At 37.5% G+C, this 20,427-nt stretch overlaps 1 long non-coding RNA gene across 1 annotated transcript in view; it reads right to left on the bottom strand.

Moving 5' to 3' along the window:
* The window catches only part of LOC110257293, a 39,689-nt gene continuing 19,825 nt past the window's right edge, over positions 564-20,427 (bottom strand). The window contains exon 3 of the long non-coding RNA XR_002339717.1: positions 564-1,310. This is a non-coding gene — a long non-coding RNA (uncharacterized LOC110257293). The remainder of the gene's footprint in view (positions 1,311-20,427) is intronic.

Below are 20,427 nucleotides of genomic sequence, written 5' to 3'. Positions count from 1 at the left end.
ATATATATATATATATATATATATATATATATATATATGCACATCTGGGTATCCATATATATATACGCATGCATTCCTATGTTCATTGCAGCATTATTTACAACAGCCAAGGTATGAAAACCACCTAGGTACTGATCAGCAGATTGGATAAAATAGATATATACCCAGTGATTTACACTATACCCAATGAAACACTATTCAGACATAAAAAAGATGAAATCTATCATTTGTGACAACATGGATAAGCCCTCAGGCTAAGTAGAATAGTTAAAGAAATACCATATGATTTCATGGATAGGTTATTTAAAAAAAAAAAAAAAAAAAAAAAAAAAGGGTAAACCAACCAAAACAAAACAGATACAGAGAACGAAGTAATGGTTACCAGTGGGAAAGGGGATAGGTGTGGAAGGTGAAATGGGTAAAGGTGGCAGGGATGGAGACTAAATCTTTGGCAGTGAGCATATTGTGATTTATATAAAAATCAAAATATTTTACATACGAAACATAGTATTATAAACAATACTAAACTGCAAACAAAAATAAATGTTTTTGACAATGTTAGATTGTGGTGCTTGTGACAGAGTGTTTAAGCACATGGTTATTTAAGGTCATTAGTCAGTCAACTGATGGATTGTGCCATGAGTATGCAGTAAGCTTTTTTTTATCTGAGAATGCTTTTTCACGAATTATAACAGTAATTGCACATGCTATTTCATTATCTTAATGATTCTCACCTATGTATCTTACAATATACAATAATTATGCCAACTATTATACTACTTTACCACCATATATACTATACTAATTGCTTTGATTTGTGATCAAATACTATGATAATCCTGTTTTACGAAAATTGGGTCTGTTGGTATAATGTAAATAAAAACATTTTTATTCAGGTTTTTCTCCAGGAACTAAAATATGAGTTTATAATCACAACCAAAACCAAAGTGCAAGTATATTACATATTTTCAATATATAAATCTTCTGTTTTGTAATATAACCATACACTGCTGAAATGGTATAACTGCCATGTGTCTAAGAAGTAATTGAGTAATAGTTCATTATTGCTCTTTTTAAATATTCTGTGTATGCCAGTCAACATTATCAACTCTTTCACCAAAGCATAAGCTTAGATAAGCATAGCTTTAAATGGAATTTATGTCAGAAAACTATGAAAATCCTCTGGTCTGACTCCTGGTTGATTTTTCTTCAGCACAAGATATGGTTCCAATATCCTGGTTTTATTCACAGTTTTCTTCCTTCTCTTCCCCGGGTTCTCCGCCTCATTATTCTCTCTCAAGATAAAGATACTGCACACATGGAAGAGTGAAAACTAATTATTAAATTTTCATCTACTAAGCAAGCAAAGTTTACACCAAGGGTATATTTTTAGGTGAGTGATAAGGGAAGTTCTCTGAAGAGGGAAGAGACATGTAACTAAAGATCAGGAACACTATAGGGGTATCTTGGAGAAGACTATTTTCGGCAGTCTGAAGAACAAATGCAAAGACTCCAATGACAGAGCATGCCTTGCCTGCTTAAAAAGCAGCAAGATGGACAGTAGGTCTGGAGCAAAGTAACCCAGTGGAAGAGTTAAGGATGAGAAGCTAGATTATGTAGGCTGTGGTGGTCAATAGGAAGAACTTTAGCTTTTATTCCCAGTGTGCTGGAAGGTCGGGAGGCTCTCCTAAAGAAGAGAACAACATGATCTAACTGACTTTTGTAAAGATGCATTTTGGTTGTTTTTTGAAAAATTGATTGTAAGGAACCAGAAATGGGAGGATAGAGACCAATTAAAAGTTATTGCTCAAACCTGCATGAAATGTTATGGGTGGCTAGGGTGGTAGCATATGACATGTGGAGAAAAATCTCAACTATAATGTTTATTGTGAAATTTAAACAAACACGATTTGCTACTAGACTATGCTAAGACATGAGAAAAAGTGAGAAGACAATAATTCTCAAGTTTTGAGGTGTGAATAGCTTGGAAAAATGGCAGTGCCATTTATTGAGTTAGGGAAATAGTTGAAAGAAGTACATATAAGTTCACAATGCCTCTTCAACATAAGACAGACAAGATGCATGGTTCTGGAGTACAGGGAGATTTTACCACAATAGATGCCTGAAGGATAGCAACACAGCTGGGGTAGACTGAAGAGATACTGCAATAAGGTGCTTTAAGGGCTTAAATGTAGAAAAGAGAAAAGGGGTGAGAACAAAATTCTGATATATGCCAAACTTAACCAGTGGGAGTCTTAAAGATGGGGAGAGCTTATCAGGGAAGCTTGAGAATAAAAACTTAAATATGATAAAAATAAGGAGCATTTTGATATTCCAGGGAGTTTAGTTTTTCAAAATTCCTTTCACTCTTACAACCACTCTGGATGAGAAAATAGACAATTATTAATTTGTATCTATTGGGTAAACACTTGATTCAGAAAGATTACACATGTCTTTTTATTTATCCTATTTTATTTTAATTATTTATTTTTTTGTACTTTTTGCCATTTCTTGGGCCGCTCCCGTGGCACATGGAGGTTTCCCAGGCTAGGGGTCGAATCGGAGTTGTAGCCACCAGCCTACGCCAGAGCCGCAGCAACGCGGGATTCGAGCCCCATCTGCGACCTACACCACAGCTCACCACAACGCTGGATCGTTAACACACTGAGCAAGGGCAGGGATTGAACCCGCAACCTCATGGTTCCTAGTCGGATTCATTAACCACTGCGCCATGACGGGAACTCCTAGACATGTATTTTTATAAGGTTAGTAAATAGTAAAAATATGCCTAGAACAATGTGTCTTCTGAGACCTACAGCAAAACTTCCACTGTAAGGAAAAATGTCCTAAAATTTAAAATCCTATGACTAGTGTTTTATTTTTTGGTCTTTTTTAGGGCTGCACTCCTGGCATATTGGGGTTCCCAGGCTAGGGGTCCAATTGGAGCTACAGCTTCTGGCCTATGCCACAGCCATAGCAACACCAGGTCCCAGCTGTGTCTGTGACCTACATCACAGCTCACGGCAACACCAGATCCTTAACCCATTGAGTGAAGCCAGGGATTGAACCCAAGTCCTCATGGATACCAGTCAGGTTCGTTTACCACTGAGCCAAGGCAGGAACTCCCCTGACTAGTGTTTCTTAATAGAGAAAATTATTTTAGATATCAAGAGGCCTTAGTAAAAGCTTAAATTCATAGCCTTTGAAAAAAGTACTTTAATTTTATTGATGATAGATGCCTTTCCCAGAAGAGAGAAGGAAGCCTATAGTTGATCATTTTATTCCAGGGCCAATATGTTTGAAAAGTGGCTGTTCTATCATACACACCAGCATAATTAATAAAGTATACAAAAACAACATTACTTCTTTCATAGCAAAAATCCTTCAAGGGCCTAGAACGCAGAAATAGTAATGTTAAAACATTTTTGAAAATATATAAAAAAGTAATTTCCGGGAAGAGGACAAGATGGCGGAGGAGTAGGAAGACACGCTCGCCTTCTCCCACAAACACAACAAAAAAAGCACATCTACAGAATAAATGACTTGCACAGAACAGCAACCAATCGCTGGCAGAGGAACCTAAACTCCAATAACGGCAAGAAATTCGTGACATTATTGGGCAGAACAGGAGAAAAGAGGAGAGTGAGAGAAGGCGAATCCGAGCGAGACGGGGGCTCCCGAAAGGGAACTGCGGAGGAGAAAGGGATCCCGCACCCTGGAAAGTCACCTATCGGGCGAAAGATCAAACGAACCGGAGGAATCTCCAGATGCAGAGAAGAGGGTAGCAGAAGTTGGAGTACGGAAAAGCCGATCAAGAACCCAACGGACCATCTGAACTACGGGCAGAGTCACCAAAAATTGAGACGCCTGGGTGGGGGCTGGGCACCGAGACCTCGCCTCTGAAGGTTAGTCCCCGAGAGGGGGCCGGGGGACGCCTGGGTGGGGGCTGGGCACCGAGACCTCACCACAGAAGGTTAGTCCCCGAGAAAGGGCCGGGGGGCGCCACCTGGGTGGGGGCTGGGCACCGAGACCTCGGCTCCAGAGATTAGTCCCCGGGCTAGGGGGGCGGGGCAGAGCGGAAACTGCTTGGAAGGTCTAGAAACCAGTTGACGGGGCAGAGACTGCCTGGGAGACTAGAAAACAAAGCTGTCACAGAGGAAGGGAGCAATACTCCAGGGGTGGGGAAGGGGAAAGCCACATCAGAGGGAACCTGGGAGAAGAGCCTGGTCTGCGCCCGTGCTGGGGAGGGGAGAGAAGAAGGGGTGGGTCCCCATAGAATACCCCCCACGCCACAGCAAGCTCACAGGCCCGCTAGCTAGCTGAAAACTCTGCTTCCCAGTGCATCCCCTCCCCCCACCCCCGCCACGCCCTACGCTCTCACGGACCTGGGACTGCCTGCCATCCAGGAGGGCTGGCCTCAACAATTGCCTGAAGCCTAACACCGCAGGGGCTGTCCCTGCACAGGCCTGCTTGCCCTTTGGAGGGGCTACACTTCCGCAGAGCAGCACCAAACAGCACCAGCCCCCGAGAAAAGGCCTGCAGCCTAGAAAAGCTAGAACAAGCTTAGCCAGGCTGTGAATAGATCGGCCTAATTCTCGGACGGTTTTTCTGAGTCGGGTTGCCCCGGGGAGGAGCCTCTTCGGTTTCCAACGGCCCTGCTACCCGTCCAAGCCCCCAGGGGATGCTCTAGTGGACCAGCTGCATAGGACTGCCAGCTCCAGGCAGGACCCCCTGCAGCCCAGAAAAGCTGCAACAAGCTCAGCCAGACTGTGAAAAGATCCGCCTACATTCTCAGGCTGTCCTTCTGAGTTGGGCTGCCCTAGGGAAGAGCCTCTCAGGTTCTCAGTGCCCCAGATAGCTGCTCCAGCCCCCAGGGGGTGATGCACCCCTAAAAAGCAGCTGCCCAACACCGCCAACCCCCTGCAAGAATCCCACAGCCTAAAAACACCAGAGCAAGCTCTGCATGGCCAGGAGAAATCTGCTACCATCGCGGTGTGGACCTCTCAGTCCTGTCTGCCCTCAGGAAGTCCTCCTTTGCTTCAAAGAAACACTGTTAGCCCCATCAACACTCCAGAAAAGCCACACTGCCTCAAAAAAGATTGACCAACAACGCCAGCCCTCAGGAAATATTCCACGGCAGTGACAAGGCAAACACTGCCTGATCACGGAGAGTACAACTCCCTCAGGAGAAAGAAAACAACAAGCAAGATGAAGAAGCTGAGAAACCACCCCCAGTCAAACCAACAGGAGCACTCACCTAAAACAGTCAACAATGAAACAGATCTCGGCAGTCTGACAGACCTGGAGTTCAAAAGAGAAATAGTGAAAATACTGAAGGAATTAAGAGAAGATATGAACAGTAATGCAGATACCCTCAGAAAGGAACTAGAAAATATAAGGAGGAGCCAAGAAAAACTGGAACATTCATTTGCAGAGATGCAAACTGAACTAGGGGCAGTAAAAACCAGAATGAATAATGCAGAAGAACGAATCAGTGATATGGAAGATAGAATAATGGAAATCACTCAATCCAGTCAACAGACAGAAAACCGAATCAAAAAACTGGAAAGCAATATAAGAGACCTATGGGATAATATAAAGCAGGCCAATCTACGCATAATAGGAATTCCAGAAGGAGTAGAAAAAGATAAGGGAATGGAAAATATATTTGAAGAAATTATTGCTGGAAACTTCCCAAATCTAAAGGATACTGGACTCAAGATACAAGAAGCACAGAGGGCCCCAAACAAACTGAACCCAAACAGACCCACACCAAGACACATCATAATAAAAATGGCAAAAGTTAGTGATAAAGAGAGGATCCTCAAGGCAGCAAGAGAAAAACAGAATGTTACCTACAAGGGAACCCCCATAAGAATATCAGCTGATTTCTCTACAGAAACACTACAGGCCAGGAGGGAATGGAAAGAGATATTTAAAGCGCTAAAAGGAAAAAATATGCAACCTAGAATACTCTATCCAGCAAGAATATCATTTAAAATAGAAGGGGAAATAAAAATTTTTCCCAACAAACAAAAACTTAAAGAATACAGCAACACAAAACCCAGGTTAAAGGAAATATTGAAAGGGCTTCTCTAAACCAAAAAGAAAGGAAGGAAAGGGAAGAAAAAAGAAAAGAAAAAAAAAAAAAAGAAGAAGAAGAAGAAGAGGAAGAACTAGGATTGAGGAAACTGCAATCAGAGAGAAGTCACTCAAATAAGCCAGCATACAGATTTAATCATGAACATGCTTCAAACAAAATAAAATTAAAAAGAAAAAAATAAAAAAGAGTCATCAAAACCATAAAATGTGGGCAAGGGATGTCAGGAGGTAAATAACCTTTTTTGTTTATATGTATGTCTCTCTTCTTAATTTTAATATAGTAATGAAGTGGTTGAACTTACAGGACCATCAGGCTAAAACACACAATTATGGGAAGGGGTTAGCATACTTAAAAAACAGGGCAATCACAAGCCAAAACCAAATATTGCATTTGCAAAAAATGAAAAAAAAAAACACTCAAGCAGATAATAACAGGAGACCATCCAACCAAAAAAAAAAAAAAAAAAAAAAAAAATGGAGAACCATAGAATCAACTGGAACACAAGGTTCAAATGGCAATAAATAATCATCTATCAATTATCACCTTAAATGTCAATGGACTGAATGCCCCAATCAAAAGACACAGAATGGCTGAGTGGATAAAACGGCAAAAACCTTCAATATGCTGCCTACAAGAAACTCACCTTAGGACAAAAGATACATATAGATTGAAAGTGAAAGGCTGGGGAAAAGTATTTCATGCCAATAGACATGACAGAAAAGCAGGAGTCGCAACGCTCATATCAGACAAAATAGACTTTAAAACAAAAGGCATAAAGAAAGACAAAGAAGGACACTATTTAATGATTAAGGGATCCATCCAAGGAGAGGATGTTACTATTGTCAACATATATGCCCCAAATACAGGAGCACCCAGATACACACAACAAATATTAACAGACATAAAGGGAGATATTGATGAGAATACAATCATAGTAGGAGACCTAAATACCCCCCTCACATCAATGGACAGATCCTCTAGACAGAAAACCAATAAAGCAACAGAGATCCTAAAGGAAACAATAGAAAAGTTAGACTTAATTGATATCTTCAGGACACTACATCCAAAAAAAGCAGAATACACATTCTTCTCAAATGCTCATGGAACATTCTCAAGAATCGACCACATATTGGGACACAAAGCGAATCTCAATAAATTTAGGAGCGTAGAAATTATCTCAAGTATCTTCTCTGACCACAATGCCATGAAATTAGAAATCAACCATGGGAAAAGCAAAGAGAAAAAACCTACTCCATGGAGACTAAACAACATGCTACTAAAAAACCAATGGGTCAATGAGGAAATCAAGAAGGAAATTAAAAACTACCTTGAAACAAATGATAATGAAGACACAACCTCTCAAAATCTATGGGATGCTGCAAAAGCAGTGCTCAGAGGGAAATTTATAGCAATCCAGGCCTTTCTCAAAAAAGAAGAAAGATCCCAAATTGACAACTTAACCCTCCACCTAAACGAATTAGAAAAAGAAGAACAAAAAAGTCCTAAAGTCAGCAGAAGGAAGGAAATTATAAAGATCAAAGAAGAAATCAATAAAATAGAGACTCAAAAAACAATAGAGAAAATTAATAAAACCAAGAGCTGGTTCTTTGAAAAGGTGAACAAAATTGACAAACCCCTGGCCAGACTCACTACAAAGAGGAGAGAAAAGAACCCAAATAACCAAAATTATAAATGAAAAAGGAGAAATCACAACGGATACAGCAGAAATACAAAAAACCATAAGAGAATACTATGAACAACTGTATGGCAACAAGTTTGACAATCTGGAAGAAATGGACAATTTTCTAGAATCTTACAGCCTGCCAAAACTGAATCAAGCAGAAACAGACCAACTGAACAGACCGATCACTAGAAATGAAATTGAAGAGGTCATAAAATCACTCCCTACAAATAAAAGTCCAGGACCAGATGGCTTCACAGGTGAATTTTATCAAACATATAAAGAGGAATTGGTGCCCATCCTCCTGAAACTCTTTCAAAAGGTTGAAGAAGAAGGAATACTCCCAAAGACATTCTATGAGGCCACCATCACCCTCATTCCAAAACCAGACAGAGATACCACCAAAAAAGAAAACCATTGGCCAATATCATTGATGAATATAGATGCAAAAATTCTCAACAAAATCTTAGCCAACCGAATCCAACAACATATCAAAAAAATTATACACCATGACCAGGTTGGGTTCATCCCAGGTTCACAAGGATGGTTCAACATACACAAATCAATCAACATCATACACCACATTAACAAAAAAAAGGTCAAAAATCATATGATCATCTCAATAGACGCAGAAAAAGCATTTGACAAAGTCCAACATCCATTCATGATCAAGCCCCTCACCAAAGTGGGTATAGAGGGAACATTCCTGAATATAATCAAAGCCATTTATGATAAACCCACAGCAAATATAATACTCAATGGGGAAAAACTGAAAGCCTTCTCACTCAAATCTGGAACAAGACAGGGATGCCCACTCTCACCACTGCTCTTCAACATAGTTTTGGAAGTCTTAGCCACAGCAATTAGACAAACAAAAGAAATAAAAGGCATCCATATAGGAAGAGAAGAGATCAAACTGTCACTGTATGCAGATGATATGATACTATACCTAGAAAAACCTAAGGACTCAACCCCAAAACTCCTTGAACTGATTAATAAATTCAGCAAAGTGGCAGGATATAAGATTAACATTCAGAAGTCAGTTGCATTTCTGTATACCAGCAATGAAACATTAGAAAAGGAATACAAAAAATGATACCTTTTAAAATTGTACCTCACAAAATCAAATACCTCAGAATACACCTGACCAAAGAGGTAAAGGACCTATATGCCGAGAACTATAAAACTTTAATCAAAGAAATCAAAGAAGATGTAAAGAAATGGAAAGATATTCCATGTTCCTGGATTGGAAAAATCAATATTGTGAAAATGGCCATCCTACCCAAAGCAATCTACAGATTCAATGCAATCCCTATCAAATTACCCATGACATTGTTCACAGAACTAGAACAAACAATCCAAACATTTATATGGAACCACAAAAGACCCAGAATCGCCAAAGCAATCCTGAGAAACAAAAACCAAGCAGGAGGCATAACTCTCCCAGACTTCAAGAAATACTACAAAGCCACAGTCATCAAAACAGTGTGGTACTGGTATCAAAACAGACAGACAGACCAATGGAACAGAATAGAGAATCCGGAAATAAACCCTGACACCTATGGTCAATTAATCTTTGACAAGGGAGGCAAGAACATCAAATGGGAAAAAGAAAGTCTATTCAGCAAGCATTGCTGGGAAACCTGCACAGCTACATGCAAAGCAATGAAACTAGAACACACCCTCACACCATGCACAAAAATAAACTCCAAATGGCTGAAAGACTTAAATATACGACAGGACACCATCAAACTCCTAGAAGAAAACATAGGCAAAACACTCTCTGACATCAACATCATGAATATTTTCTCAGGTCAGTCTCCCAAAGCAATAGAAATTAGAGCAAAAATAAACCCATGGGACCTCATCAAACTGAAAAGCTTTTGCACAGCAAAGGAAACCAAAAAGAAAACAAAAAGACAACTTACAGAATGGGAGAAAATAGTTTCAAATGATGCAACTGACAAGGACTTAATCTCTAGAATATATAAGCAACTTACACAACTCAACAGCAAAAAAGCCAATCAATCAATGGAAAAATGGGCAAAAGACCTGAATAGACATTTCTCCAAGGAAGACATACAGATGGCCAACAAACACATGAAAAAATGCTCAACATCGCTGATTATAAGAGAAATGCAAATCAAAACTACCATGAGATACCACCTCACACCAGTCAGAATGGCCATCATTAATAAATCCACAAGGAGTTCCCATCGTGGCGCAGTGGTTAACGAATCCGACTAGGAACCATGAGGTTGCGGGTTCGGTCCCTGCCCTTGCTCAGTGGGTTAATGATCTGGCATTGCCGTGAGTTGTGGTGTAGGTTGCAGATGCAGCTCAGATCCCGCGTTGCTGTGGCTCTGGCGTAGGCCAGTGGCTACAGCTCTGATTGGACCCCTAGCCTGGGAACCTCCATATGCCTCAGGAGCGGCCCAAAGAAATAGCAAAAAGACAAAAAAAAAAAAAAAAAAAAAAAAAAAGAAAAAAAAAATAAATCCACAAATAACAAGTGCTGGAGGGGCTGTGGAGAAAAGGGAACCCTCCTGCACTGCTGGTGGGAATGTAAACTGGTACAGCCACTATGGAGAACAGTTTGGAGATACCTTAGAAATCTATACATAGAACTTCCATATGACCCTGCAATCCCACTCTTGGGCATCTATCCGGACAAAGCTCTACTTAAAAGAGACACATGCACCCACATGTTCATTGCAGCCCTATTCACAATAGCCAGGACATGGAAACAACCCAAATGTCCATCGACAGATGATTGGATTCGGAAGAGGTGGTATATATACACAATGGAATACTACTCAGCCATAAAAAAGGATGACATAATGCCATTTGCAGCAACATGGATGGAACTAGAGAATCTCATACTGAGTGAAATGAGCCAGAAAGACAAAGACAAATACCATATGATATCACTTATAACTGGAATCTAATATCCAGCACAAATGAACATCTCCTCAGAAGAGAAAATCATGGACTTGGAGAAGAGACTTGTGGTTGCCTGATGGGAGGGGGAGGGAGTGGGAGGGTTCGGGAGCTTGGGCTTATCAGACACAACCTAGAATAGATTTATAAGGAGATCCTGCTGAATAGCATTGAGAACTATGTCTAGATACTCATGTCGCAACAGAAGAAAGGGTGGGGGAAAAAACTGTAACTGCAATGTATACATCTAAGGATGACCTGACCCCCTTGCTGTACAGTGGGAAAATAATAATAATAAAAAAAAAAGTAATTTCCCAAGATATCTCCATATTTGATAGAGCTCAAAGGAGCAGAATTTAACTACCAAAAAAAAAAATCTAAAAAAATTAGAAAATAATGGTGAGAAAAATATATCAAAATATTAGAGTTCTCTTTTATTAGTTTTGAATTATATTTAAAATTTAATCATTTTTCTTTAATAAGAAAAATCAGATCAGAAATATTATAATTCACTACTACTTATCTGAAAATATTAGGATTGTTTCAGATTTTGTATTACTATGTCTATAATATTTCTATTTTTTAAAATATTATTTTTCTATAATTAATGAATATGGTATTTATACCACAATTTCAATTTTTATGCATTCCTGAGTTTCTTAGATTACCTTCCTTTTGTTTAGATGAAAAAAAAATTCTATATGTACTTAGTTTCTGCAGCTTTAGAATTTCTATACATCACCTCAGTATTTGAGCAAAAATGGTTTATGTTTCTCTTAGCCAGACATTTGCTCAACAGCTGTAGAACTGGGTTCATTTTCTTTGTGCATTGAGTGGTACATATGAGAAGCCCAAATCTAGTGTATGAATTTTTTTTCTCCTGAGAATTTGTCTTTGAAGGTCAAAAAATTATGTGTTTTTAGATCTGAGTCAAGTTTTTTTAGTTATGGAAATGCCATTTCTCACTGTAAGTGAAAATATTCCCTCAGTAGAGTCAATTATTTCTACTGGTACAGGTTTCTGTACTTCCTGGTTCCCAAAATATTACTTCCTTCTACAATTAGTAAGATTCCTAGATTCTTATGTCTTACTGGTATTTTACATCCTTGCTAGCTCTCTTATTTAAAAATTATTTAATATTTTATTTTGAATTCATTGTCATTTTATTATATATCCTGGATGCAACTTCTGAAATTTTGTTCCAAGGAGATATCTCAGAGTGAATTACGTTATAGAGTATCTTCTGAAATTTGATATAAAAAAAAGACAGTATGGTCACCACTTGACAAAGTGTACACCAGTGATGAATAAATATGTTAAGCTTCAAAGTCAGTGGGCAATAACTAAATTTTCCATGTTTCCAAACATATGTTAGATACGTAAATAAGTCAGCAATTGTGAATTTCTACCAAAGTGAATTTTGGAAAGCAAAGTGAATGACTATAATTTTTTTTGCTATATTATAACACTATGGATTTTAAGTACATGTGTTACTTTGTATATGTGTGACTAAATGTCCATGCATACTCAGTAAAAATGGGATAGGAACAGTTCAACCCTGGGGGGAAAAAACCAAGTAAAAATTAACTTATCTTCAGAAGCTTGGGCTCTAGGTCCATAAGCTGAATAAGTGGAGTAAATAGCACAGGGACAGTTCTCAGGGCTTCAACTAAAGTGTAATAAAACTAGAATATTTAATAAAACTAGAATATAAAATAATCAGTTTTTAATTACTTTTCTATGAATTGATTGATTTTTTAGGGTCATTTTTTGTTGTTTGTATTGTCTTCATCCTTCCTTTGCCTCAAGTATTTCTGAATTAATCAACACTGATAGCATATTGCCCCCACTCCCCCCTTTTCCCTTATTTCCCTCTCGTCCTCCTATCTCTCCCCTCCTTCCCTGCTACACTCTATAACTGAACTCTACCCTAGACGAGTGGGAAGGAGTACAAGTTCAGTCTTTTCATAACATTCACAGACAGGCTGATCACACATCAGATATCAGAACAAAGAAAATTCTATTAACAGTTTCATAAACCTCACTCACAGAAGTTCAAGCTGCTAATATATGTTGATTAGGTTCATGAGAAGGTGTTTTACAGATTCAATCACTATTGTTATTACAGGTACCAGCCACTACTGCTGTATGTAAGGAGATATGTAATAGGCGAGACTGAACTTAATGATAGATCTATAGGTACTTACTTTGTCTCTTAACACCACTGTGAATAGAACAGTGAATAGAAACACCATTTTTCATTTTCTTTTTAGGTTTATTGCTAGGATATAGAAATAATTTTATATTGATCTTCACTATGAAACATTCCTCAAATTGTTTCAGTTCTTAGTTTTATTGTGAATTCCTTTTGTTTTCTACAATAACCATCATGTAATTGGAAATTAAAGACAGGACTATTTATTTTCTAAAGTAGATAACATTAATTTCTAATTTCTATCTTTTTGAATTCTTTATTTCATCTGATCAAATTTCTAGACAAAGTAGAATATAAGTAGTGAAGGTCTTAAAGAAAAGTACACAGTTTTATCAGTAAGTTTCACGTAAGCTGTGGGGATTTGGTACAATTCTTTTTATTATGTTGAGGAAGTTTTTTAGTTTTCATTTGCTAAGAATATGTGTCATTAATGGATGCAGATTTTAACAAATTTTTTGTTGCATATATCGAAATGATCATTTTTAAAGTCATTTATCCTATTAATGTAAGGTACTATATTAATTTTAAGATGTTAAATTTGCATTCTTGGAATAAATTGATTAGCCTTTTATACATTACTGAATGGCTTGTTCTTAGAATATTTGTGTGTCCATGCTCATGATAGATTGACCAAAAATTTTTGTGTAGTATCTTTGTCTACTTTTTGTTAAGACTAATACTGGTTGGAAGGCATGGGAAAACATTTTCCTCCTCTATTTTCTAAAGAGTGTGTGAAGGATTGGTGTCATATTTACGTGTTTTCGGTAGAGGTCTACAGAAAACACATTTGCTCTCAGTCTTTTGTTAAAAAAGTTTGATTCAATTCCTTTTTTACTTGTAATAGGTCTATTTAAGTCCTTTAGTAAGTTTTGTAACTCACATTGCTCTATATATATTTCAAATTTTTTTGCAAAATATTATTCACAAAAATCCCACAATTTCTGTAACATCAATAGTGATGCCCCCTCTGTAATTCCTGATTTTTGGCATTTGTTTCTTCTATCCCACTTACTTGTTAAGCAGAGATTTTGAATCTCTCAATATTTCATGATATAAATCAATTAACTATGCAATATAGTAAGATTTTTGATACTGGTATACAGACTCAGTAAAGGTATATAGGTTAGATAGCTATTTAAATGCTTATGGTTTATAGATTAGGGCTTAACTAGATGGGTATATAGTCTGAGGAGAAGTAAAAACCAGAGAGGAAGTCTCAAAACTAGATTGAGAAAATATACATAACCTAAGCTAATGTGTTTATTTAAAGCTATGCAGTTTGTCCCCATAGCTCATTCACACTGCTGGTCAGGGAAAATAGACTTAGTTAATTCACTATCATCCAACTAAAATAGCACAGTATATTTATAAAGAGATCACCTTAATCAATTTTAAAACCTCATCTGTCTCAATCTCTTCAATAAATGGTGCTGGGAAAATTGGAGAGCTACCTGTAAAGCAATAAAATTAGAACACTTTCTAAGACCATACACAAAAATAAACTCAAAATGGATTAAAGTACTAAATGTAAGGCCAGATACCATAAAACACTTAAAGGAAAAAATAAGCAGAACATTCTTTGATATAAATTGCAGAACTATCTTTTTTGATCCACCTCTTAGCACAATGAAAATAAAAACCAAAAAATGGGACCAAATGGGACCTAATTAAACTTTAAAAGACTTTGCACAGCAAAGGAAAGCATTTAAAAAATGAAAAGAAATACCATAGAATGAGAAAGTTTTTGCAAATGAAGTGACTGAAAAGGGATTAATCTTTAAAAGATACACACCTTCTCCCACAAACACACATAAAAAAATCCACATGTAAAATGATTCTCATAGAACATCCACTGAGTGCTGGCAGAAGACCCCAGACTTCCAAAAATGGCAAGAAAATCATCACATAAGTGGGTAGGGAAAAAAAAAAAGATCAACAAGAAAAAAAGAATCAAGACCTGTACTCTTGAGAGGGAGCTGTGAAAGAGGACAGGAATCTGCATACTGGAGGCCACGTAACTAGCTGGGAGATCAGCCAGGAAGGAGAGCCTCACAGAGAGAACTATAGCAGCTGGCCAGAGGAGGGCCACACAGACTACAAACACCACTGTCTAGCACAACACAGACTCAAATACTAGGGTGGGGGCTGGGCATGAGGCTTGGATTGGTGGCCAGAGCCAGGGAGAGAACTAGGGTTAGCTGTGTGCAAACAGCTTGAGGGGGCTAGGGTATAGTGTGCCACAGCAAGGGAGTGCAGAAGGAGGCATGCGTCCACTACAGATGCAAGGCACCACTGTTGGGAGCACACAAAGGATGGCAGGACATCCATAGGAACTTATTTATCTGTGTAAGCTGGGTTTCAGGTGGCGGGGTGCCTCTTGCATGGGCTAAGGGGAACAGGTGCAAATCTTTGTAGAGGTGAGTGTGGCCCACCACCACTGAAGGTCCTGTGACCAGGCACTGGCTGCTTCCCAAGTCATCACAGGGGTTGCAACTGTGGAGAGCCCTGTAATCAAGAGATGTCCATTGCCCACACCTCCCTGGAATGCACACACACCATGCTGTTGCTGCTACTTCAAAGTGCTGCCTGGAAGCACTGCCACTTGCTTCCACCTCTCTGGAAGCACATGAATCTATACACACCCTTATCAAGGGGATAACAGGCTGCACACACTGAGGAAAGGACAGAAAGCACCCAATCCAAAATCAGCCCTCACGCAAAAAAAAAAAAAAAAAAAAAAAAAGTGAGCCCTTACAAGCTACACAGGAATGGTCCCTCATATAAAGATCCCCTCAAGATCACAGTAGATAATTATTTCCCCTAAACTCACAGAATAAGAAAAGTATAGGCAAAATGAAGAGGCATCAGAACCACTCTCAGTTAAAAGAACAGGAGAATTCCCCTGAAGGAACAAGCAATGCAACAGACCTCTGCAGTCTAATAGATACCAAGTTCTAAAAGGAGGTAATGGAAACACTGAAGGATTAAGAATGGATATAAATAGTAATGCAGATTACTTTAAAAAAAGGACTAGAAACTGTAAAGATGAGAAAAATTAGAAAATTTATTTGCAGAGACAAAAGCGGAGGTAAAGGCATTGAATAGGAGAATGAATAATGCAGAGAATCAAATAAGTGACTTGAAAGTTAGAAAGGAAATCACTCAATCCGGAGAGCACACAGAAAACCAAATGAAAGCAGCGTAAGAGATCTATGGAATAACACAAAGCAGGGCTAATTTGCATGTAATAAGTATTCCAGAAGGAGAAGAAAAAGAAAAGAGGATTGAAAATATATTTGAAGAAATTATTGCTGAAAATTTTCCAAATCTAAAGAAGGAAACAGATATTCAAATACAGGAAGCACAAAGCACTGCAATCAAGTTGAATCAAACAGACCTACACCAAGCCATATTATAATAAAAATGGTAAAAGCTAAAGATACAGAGAGGATTCTAAGGGCATCAAGTGAAAACGAAAAAAAAAAAACAAAGGAGTTAATTATAAGGGAACCCTCATAAGGCTATAAGCAGTTTTCTCTGAAAAAACACTACAGGACAGAAGACAGTAGCAACATGTAGTCAAAGTTATTAAACAAGGAAAAAATTTAACCTAGAATACCCAGAAATATTTTCATTTATAATAGAAGGCAAAATAAAGAATTTCTCAGAAAAGCAAAAACTAAAAGAATAGAGCAGTATTAAACTTATCCTAAAATAACTATTGAAAGGTCTCCTCTAAATAGGAAAGAAGAAAGAAGATAATAGGATTGAGAAAATCACGACTGGAAAGTAATCACTTGAATAAGCAGTATACAGATTAAAAAAAAAAAAACTATTTGTTAAAGAGATGATAGGCACAAGAAACAGCGAAAGGACACATATAAGCATGTAAAAAAAGGACATCAAAATCAAAAAAGTGGGGAGGGAGAGTAATAAAATCTGTAATTTTTTAGAATATGTTTGAGTTTATGACTATCAGCCTAAAGCAAGCAGATAGAGGAAGAGAGTCACATATTTGTAAAACAGGGCAAGAACTCAAAAACAAATATATTCACACACAAAAAAAGAATAGGACACAAACATAAATGAAAAGAAATAATTCAACCACAAGAAAAACAAAGAAAGCAACAAAGGAGAAACACAGAATCGACCAGAAAACAAGGTTTCGAACGGCAATAAATACATACTTATCAATAATTACCTAAAATATCAATGGACTGAATGCTTCAATCAAAAGCCATAGAGTGGCAGACTGGGTAAAAAGCAAAAAAACAAAAAAACTCACAAATACAGGAGCCTTCAAAATGCTGCCTGCAAGAGATCCATTAGAGCAAAGGACAGACATAGATTGAAAGTGAGGGGATATAAAAAGTTATTTCATGTGAATGAAAGTGGCAATACTCTTATCAGAAAAGTAGACTTAAAAACGAAGGTCATCATGATAAAGAAGGACACTATTTAATGATTAAAAGATCAACTCAAACGAGGATATTACACTTTCTACATCAATTAAGCTAATAGGAATACCCAAATACAAAAAGTACTAACAGAAATAAGATAAATACTTGCAAAAAAGGCCAATATCTTTGAGGAATATAGATGCAAAAATTCAACAACATTTTTTTGCCAACCAAATCCAAAAACACCCCCCCCAAAAGATCATATCACAACCAAGTGGGATTCATCCCAAGCTTCACAAAGACTCTCAACATATGCAATGCCATACACCACATTAACAATAGAGAAGTCAAAAACCACATGACCATCTCAATAGATGCAAAAAAGCATTTGACACAATCCAATATCCATTCATGATAAAGACTCTTACCAAAATGGTTATAGATGGAACATATCAACATAATAAAAACCGTGTAAGAAAAACCCATAGCCAATATGATATTTAATTGTGAACAGCTGAAATTCTTCTAGGTAAAATCTGGAACCAGACAAGGATGCCCACTCTAACCACTTCTATTCAACATGGTATTGGAAGTCCTAGCCACAGGAACCAGAAAAACAAAAAAATAAATAAAAGAGGTGAAATTGTCACAATAGGCAGATGACATGATACTATTTATAGAAAACCCAAAGGACTCTACCCAAGAACTACTCAATGTGATAAGTGAATTCAGGAGAGTAACAACATAAAATTAACATTCAGAAATCAGTTGCATTAGAAAAGGAATATAAAAATACACTACCTTTTAAAATCACACCAAAAAAATACTTAGGAATAAACTTGACCAAGGAGATGGAAGATATATACAGTACAAACCATAAAACATTAGTAAAAGAAATTACAGCAGATTCAAAGAAATAGAAGATATTCCATACTCCTGGATTGGAAGAATTATTATTGTTAAAATGGCCATACCAGCCAAAGCAATCTTCAGATTTAATGAGATCCCCATCAAGTTACCCATGACATTTTTCACAGGATTAGAACAAATAATCCAAAAATGTATATGGAACCATAAAGACTCAGAATTGCCAAAGCAATCCTAAGGGGAGGAAAAAAAGCAGAAGCATAACCTTCCTAGACTTCAGAATATATTACAAAACTATATTAGTCAAAGCACTGTGGTATTAGTACAAAAACAGACATACAGATCAGTGGAACTGAATAGAGAATCCAGAAATAAACCAAGACACTCAAGGTCAATTAATCTTTAACAAGGGAGGCAGTAATATAAAATGGGAAAATACAGTCTCTTCAGCAAGTGGTGCTGGGAAAACTGGACAGCTGCATGTAAATCAATGAAACCAGAACATGCCCTCACACCATGAACAATAATAAACTTAAAATAGCTTAAAGTCTTAAACATAAGACACCATAAACTCCTAGAAGAGAACATAAGACAAAATATTCTGACATAAAGGATACAAATTTTTTCTTCAGGTTAGTCTCCCAAGGCAATAGAAATTAAGAAAAAACAAACAAACAAACAAAAAAAACCCCAAAAAACTGGACCTAACCAAACTGACAAGCATTTGTATGGCAAAGGAAACCATAAACAAAACATTCTCCTACAGAATGGGAGAAAATACTTGCAAATCATGCAACTGGTAAGGGCTTACTGTCCAAAATATACAAACAATTCACAGAACTCAGTAACTAAAAATAACCCGCCCAATTGAAAATTGGGCAAAAGACAAACAGATATTTCTTCAAAGAAGGCATAAGGATGGCCACTAGGCACATGAAAAATGTTCAACTTTTTTACTAATTATTACAGAAACACAAATCAAAACTACAATGATGTACCACCTCTATCCGTTAGAATGGCCTTCATTAATCAAGTCTACAAGTTAACTAATGCCTAAGAGACTATGGAGAAAAGGGAACCTTCCTTCAATCTTGGTGGGAATGTTAACTGATATGACCACTGTGGAAAACAATATGGAGTTTCCTCAGATAACTAAATATAGAATTACCCTGTGATCCAGCAATCCCATTCTTGGCTGTATATCTGGACAAAAGTATAATTCAAAAGATACTTGCATACCTATGTTCTCTGAATCACTATTTACAATAGACAAAACATAAATCAACTTAAATGTCCATTGACAGATGAATGGATTAAGAAAATGTGGTACAGTTCCCATTGTGGCTCAGTGGGTTAATAACCTTATTAATATCCATGAGGATGCAAGTTTGATACCTGGCCTCGCTCAGTGGGTTAAGGATCCGGTGTTGCCACAACCTGTGGTGTAGGTGGTAGATGTTGCTCAGATCTGTTTGCTATGCCTGTGGTATAGAACAGCAGCTGCAGCTCTGATTTGACCCCTAGCCTGGAACTTCCAAATGCCACTGGACCTGCCCTACCTAAGGAAAAAAAAAAATTATATGCATATGCACAAAAAAAAAATAGAATTCTACTCAGCCTTAAAAAAGAATGAAAAAATGCCATTTGCAGTAACATGAATGCAGCTAGAGATCCTCATATTAAGTGAAGTAAGTCAGACACCATATGATATCACTTATATATGGAATCTAAAATATGGCACAAATGAACCTATCTAACAGAACAAAAGACTCGTAAACATAGAGAACAAACGTGGTTGCCAAGGGGGAGGAGGAAGGGAGTGAAATGGACTGGAGTTTGGGGTTAGCAGATGCAGATAATTACATTTAGAATGAATAAACAACAAGGTCCTACTGTATAGAACAGAGAAATATATCCCATCTCCTGAGATAGATCATGATGGATAATACTGAAACAAATGTATAATATGACAGCCACTTTTCTGCACAGCAGAAATTTGCACAACATTGTAAAATCGCCACACTTAAAAAAAAATGGCCAGAAGATCTAAATAGATGTTTCTCCATAGAAGATAGACAGATGGCCAAAAAGCACATGAAAAGATTCTCAATGTCACTAATTATTAGAGAAATGCAAATCAAACTACAGTGAATTATCATCTCACACCACTCAGAATGGCCAATATTAAACTAAAAATCTGGTCTTGTCACTGATGTGGCTC

This window comes from Sus scrofa, chromosome 16 (assembly GCF_000003025.6).
Source record: "Sus scrofa isolate TJ Tabasco breed Duroc chromosome 16, Sscrofa11.1, whole genome shotgun sequence".
Classification (NCBI taxonomy): domain Eukaryota; kingdom Metazoa; phylum Chordata; class Mammalia; order Artiodactyla; family Suidae; genus Sus; species Sus scrofa.
This window is presented reverse-complemented; position numbering and strand designations above follow the sequence as displayed.